Source organism: Marmota marmota, unplaced genomic scaffold (assembly GCF_001458135.2).
Source record: "Marmota marmota marmota unplaced genomic scaffold, marMar, whole genome shotgun sequence".
NCBI lineage: Eukaryota > Metazoa > Chordata > Mammalia > Rodentia > Sciuridae > Marmota > Marmota marmota.
In genome coordinates this window covers 66,893,868-66,899,867 of record NW_026000026.1, presented here as the reverse complement: position 1 = coordinate 66,899,867, position 6,000 = coordinate 66,893,868, and positions in this window count along the sequence as shown.

Genomic DNA, 6,000 nt, shown 5'->3' with positions numbered 1-6,000 from the left:
CATACAGCTAGCCCTAACCCTGGCACATAGCAACTTCTAATTGATGCTTGAATGATGAATGAAATGAATGGTTTGGCCAACGGAGTCATGCCATATTGTTGGATATTTCAGGATCAAGGAAGAACAATGGCCCAAGCCTCATAGCTAGTGGCAAAGACACTTCTAGAGGCCTCACTATACTTTTGAGTGCTGATTATAATAACCATCTGTACATCAATGAGTTCATAGTCAATGTGGCAAAATATTACCAGCCAGTTTTTTTTTTTATTCAGTCCTGACACACCTGCTGTATTTCAAGGCTTTGAAGATGGTGAACATGGACTAACATTTCGCATTTCACAGGGTTCATGGATGATGGAGTTGTTGAAGTAGCAATGTGTAAGGACCAGTATTAGGACCCGTCTCCATTCTTCAACACAAAGCTCCTCTAATACTCATTATCTAAACTCACACCTTGAACCTTACTTAAATATATTTCCGTCCCGTTCATTAGTTATTTCCACCGTATTATCATGTTTCTCCTATAAATTTCAGGTAGTTACACAACTGATAATATTTTCTGTTTATTTTATGTTTTCCATTAGGTCTACCTAGCACAGCCCTGGGTACAGTCTAGCAGGTGCTCAGATTTGAAATGCTAACCATAATTCTATAGAAATTTGATTTGTTCAGAAATGGAATTCCCTACGGGCCATAGTCTGTCTGCCACAGATAGACCAAAAGCTGCAATTCTACTGTCTATCTTTATTTATTAATGTGTAGTTGGATGGCACATTATCTGACATCAGAAGCCAGTGGCAACTTTCCAATCTCTGTTACTAATAGAGGTAAATGTGTAGCAGAGGTGGCAAACTGGCTGAGAGCCTACCAAAGGCAGCCTGAGGGGAAGGTCTGTTTGGCCATTTATTAAAGGCAATATAGCTGGGCCTGGCTTGTGCTCAGTCAATACCAGCAACTTGGCACCAAGCTCTCATTGCTGCATGGTGTTATCAGCATTTCAGTTTGTGACTGATGGACAGTATAAATTAATAAGTAGGAGTGATTAGCATAAGGCAGATCAGATCTCAGGCAGGTATGGAGTTAGTTGGATTCTACAGGGCTGGCCTTTGTGAGCACTAACCATTCAACTCTTTCCTGGATTCTTCAAAAAAGCCTCTTTTCCCTTGGTGGTATAAAGCCATAGCTAAAAACCCGAGCAAGGCTGAAAGTGCCAATTAAATGACTCTTCTCTCATCCAGCACAGCCAATATCAGGGCAGTTGGGGCTCATCATGGGCAGCATAGGTCCCCTAATTTTGGTAGTTTGGAGCAGTGATGCAAGAGAAAAGTTACAGAGTTCGTATAAGCCAGATTGTAATCAAAACTCTATTTTTGTAATAGAAAATGATCCCAGCAGTGACAATGTATAGTACTAGTTAAGAATATGGGATTGGGAACAGGATACTGAAGTCTGAATTGAAGTTTCATCACTTACTAGCACTGTGACCTTAGGCCAGCTCCTTAACTTCTCTGTGCCTCTGTTCCCTGACAAGCAGAATGGAAGTAATGGAAGTTCTTACATATTGGGGTTGTTATAAAGATCAGTACATCTAATGTTCTTGGATACCTCTAGCACAAATTCATCTCTCTATAAATATGATGTATTACGACCACCATTGCCATCAACAGCAGCATTACCACTGCTGCAAAGCTGTTGGAAGTGGTGGACAGACCACCAAATACTTACTGCTAGCATTTTCAAGGACTCTTTTTTTTTTTTTTTTTTTTGAGAAAAGGTAACTCTAACACACTGTTGGTAGGAATGCAAATTAGCACAACCACTATGGAAAACAGTATGGAGTTTCCTTAAAAAAACAAAAATTTTAAAACTTCAGCAACCCCACTCCTGGCTGTATATATCCCAAGGAAATGAAGTCAGCATACAAAAGAGTCATCTGCAAGTTGTAGCAGGATTCACTACAGCTAAGCTATGGGATCAGCCTAGGTGGCCATCAACCGACAAATGGATAAAGAAAATATGGTACAAAATAGAGCATTAGCCATTAAAAAAAAAAAAAAAAGAATGAAGTCCTGTCATTTCCAGCAAAACGGATACAACCAAAGGACATTATATTAAGAGAAATTAGCCAGACACAGAAAAGCAAGTGCCACATATTCACATATTCTTTCTCATCTGTGGAAGCTAAAAAAAAAAGAACTGAAAATAGGATTGAAAGGCTGTCCAAGGTAAGGGTGGAAAAATGGAGGTTGAATTTGATCAGTGTACACTATATGCATGTATGGAAATATCACTGAACACCATTAACATATACAATTGATACATGTTAATAAAAACATTTAAAAATAGAGTAAGAGAGGACCTGAGGCAGGTCTTGGAGTTGGAGGCTAGAAGCCCTCTCTGATAAACCTGGGACTGCATGGATACAGCTAAAGGCTCCCCCTACCCTTTCTCTTCTTCTCCCCCTTATTAAGATAGTGGTTTAGGGAGCAGATGGCATTAAGGACTCTTTGGGATATATATGTGCCTAGATTTCAAACTTTTCAAAATCAGACGTACAATTTTTTAAAAAATGAGACATACAATCATAAAAACGCTGAAGCAGCTCTGCGCAGTCTTTGTCCCTCAGTTTCATGTGCTTTATGGAGGAATAAGTAGTAGGACCAATTGAGCAAACAAATTGGACACAGGCAGTTCACTTAACTGTGGAGTTCTGGAGCCAGGGTAACTTTCTGATTTCTGGAAAAGGCACACTTATTAAAAAAAATTAAAAGGAATATTAATTTATAAGATGGGTAGCAGAACCAAAACCTTTATGTCCCCAAGTGCAGATTGAAAGTATAAAAAGTTATGCAAAGGATCAGAAGAGAGATAAATTATTAAGTTATAGGCTAATTAGATAGAGAATATTAAACAATAAAAACAAAAAAGATTAGTATTTTAATGTCAATGTGTCCCTCTAAGGAAAGACAGCTATGCTAGGGAAATCAGAGGAGATGTGTTCTGGCCCTGGGTATTTGCTATCTGACTTTGGACAAGAAATTTAACTTCTGTGCTCCTCCATCTGTAAAAACAAGCCTAGCATAACCCTAAATACTTCATGAGATTATAAAAAGCAACCAAGTTGACAGATATGTTTAGGAGTACAAGACAGTTATAAGTTTTCAATGAGTTTTCAGGATGTCTTCAAATGCACCTCTTTGCACATTCCTCTCTAGGCTATGTGTCTCCTTCCTACCAGATATAATATCATGGTATTAGAGCTTAGGACTTGGTGGACAAGGCTCTGTTCCAGGTAATGATTTAGGAACCAGCAGTTCAAGAGGAGCATCTTTTTCACATGAATTTGAAGCTAGTGAAACTCTCAAACAAGTGAGGAAGTTTGTTGGCAATTCCCATCCAAGGATGTGGAAGTTCTTTAGTTTCAGATGTTCAGTTCATAAATGGCCAATTTCATTGTCCTGGATTGAAGGAGGGGCAGAACATCATGGCAGAAAGGTGTGTGGGGGAGGGAAGTAGCTCAGGACATGCCCACCAGGAAGGAGAGAGAGAGAGAGAGAGAGAGAGAGAGAGAGAGAGAGAGAGATTGATTTTATCCTTGAAACTCTTCAGCAATAAAATAACTAAACATGTAGGCTTAAAGTATAAATTCTTTTAAATGTGAAACTCTTATAGATGAAGGTAGCCATAAGAGTCATCCATCAATGCACACATTACAATAGTTTGTTCCATGAAAAGCTTTTATTTTTCCTATGTCTCTTTGGCGCCTCTAACTTGACTCAAGTCTTAATGGTCTCAGTAATTTTTTTTTTTTTGTTGGGGGATTAGATATTTATTGAAGGAAACACTTGTAAAGAATAAAGGGAAAGGAACAGAAAGAGACCAGGAGAGCCTTCAAATTGTGATTCAGTTTCGATACCTGTGCAGGGAGAGGGAGGAGGAAGAATTGGGTAGGAGGAAAGGTCTCAGTATTTGATTCACACTGGCAAAGTTCCTGAAACCAATCCCAGGCCTCATCTACTCCTATTATACCACAGCTCCTTTGAGAGCAGTATTATTTCCTTATGTGTTTCAAGAAGAAAGTCACATATCCAGGGACAAAACTGTAGCCATTAAATAATTATTAAAATATGCATATTCTCAACCTCGTTTTTTTTTCTTCTGCTAAAGAGAAACCTCTAATTTTGCCTATGTGTCCTCTCCCAGTCTCCTGTCTCTATACAGAGACTCAAGATGGTTCCTAAGATTGAAAATCACAGAAATCTGGTACTAGTTAAGAGGAAGAACTAAAAAAAATGGGGGAATTCCATCAGAAAAGATATATATATATATATATATATATATATATATATATAAAATTGTGAATTGAATCGCAACAGAACAAAAAGGAGGGCAGTGTAAAGAAGAGAAAACTCCCAGTGTCTCCCATGTGCTGGTTGTGCTGGGGATGTATAATCCTGCTGGGAGACTTCATGGCATTAGTGTGGAGGTTCCCAGAACTGCAAAAGTTGGAGAAGGTTTTAATATTTTACATGTGAATTAACTTTTAACTCCCTATTTTTCCATCTCCCATCTGATATTTTCTTAGAAGAGTACCTAAATTTGGAACTTCTTCTGAATGCAGTTTTCTTTTAGACTATATATTTTTAAATCAACACATAGAAAATACTTAGGCCACGTGAGACCTTTCACGTGGGATCATACAAAATATCAAGTATAAAAGGGTGATGGGGGAGGAATAACATCTGGCATGAACAAATGCCCAGGAGCACATATCTGGTCAAATTTCAAGAAAGTGACATTGTGGCTGGCATTTAATAACGTTTTGGGGATGGAACCCAAGGCTCCCATGCTAGGTAAGCACTCTATCAGTGAGCTACTTTCACAGTCTGTGGCTGACATTTAAATTTTGGCAGATGACTTACAAGTAGTTGTTCAGTTGCTACATTGAATTTGCTAACATTGCATAGAAAGAACAGTTGGGATCATGGATAAGGACTGACATGGCTTTACCCAAAACCCTGGACAGCAACAGCAAAGGATACCCTGTGCTTTACTGTTCCATTCATCCTTTCATATGAGACCATGGCAGCAGACACTTTATTAGCAGATATAGCTAGCTGTTCCGTGGACTAGAGACCAGCTGCTGTCTCCCTTCTCTGAAGTGCAATATAAATTAATTTGCCAAAACATCCAAGAGTCATCTTCATACTAAATGATGCATGATTAAAAAAACATACACACACTGGCTATATCTACCCTCACCACGTTCATTACCATGATTTGCTGAACATTTATGAGCCCATCACTGTTTTGGGGTGTCAACAGCTTGGTAAAAGCCAGGAGGACCCTGTGCTGCGGCTTCTGCAAGGCAGAGCTTCAGATTTATTTGTTGCTATTTTCAAGCAAAATATTTCAAAGCAATCTAAAGTCTTAGGAGAGCAGGCTTTCCTAATGACCCTATCAATCCTCAACTCCACAGTATGCCATAGTCTCGTGTGATTTTAAAATAATAAGAGTACAGAAAAGTAGCAGCTAAATATCAGCAAATAAAAAATTCTAATCAGTAGGAAGAGAGGAGAGAGAGATGGTGAGAGAGAAACTGTGTAGGGCATTAGTCACAGTTTATAAAACATTGATGACTTTTGGGTACTGTGCTTTACTCTGGCAAATGAGAGAAATTCATGCATAACCTATACAGTAGGATGTCTTCAGAGTGAATGAAAGCAGCTGAATAATACAGTTTCATTCGACTTCGAGACTCTTTTCATCTTATATAACTACCTAGCAAAGTATTGCTGCTCATGCTGTTTGGATTGATTAAGTTGTGAAAGGCAGCTTGGTCTAGGTTCTATGTGTTGCTCAGAAATTCTCAGGACAGAGATTCACTACATCTCTGATACTCCCCAAAGAGCTCAAGTCTGGGCAGGGACAGACACTGCCTGAGTACTTCCTTTTGATATAAAACATCTCAGCTCCTATTTATAGGAGGACCAAGATGTC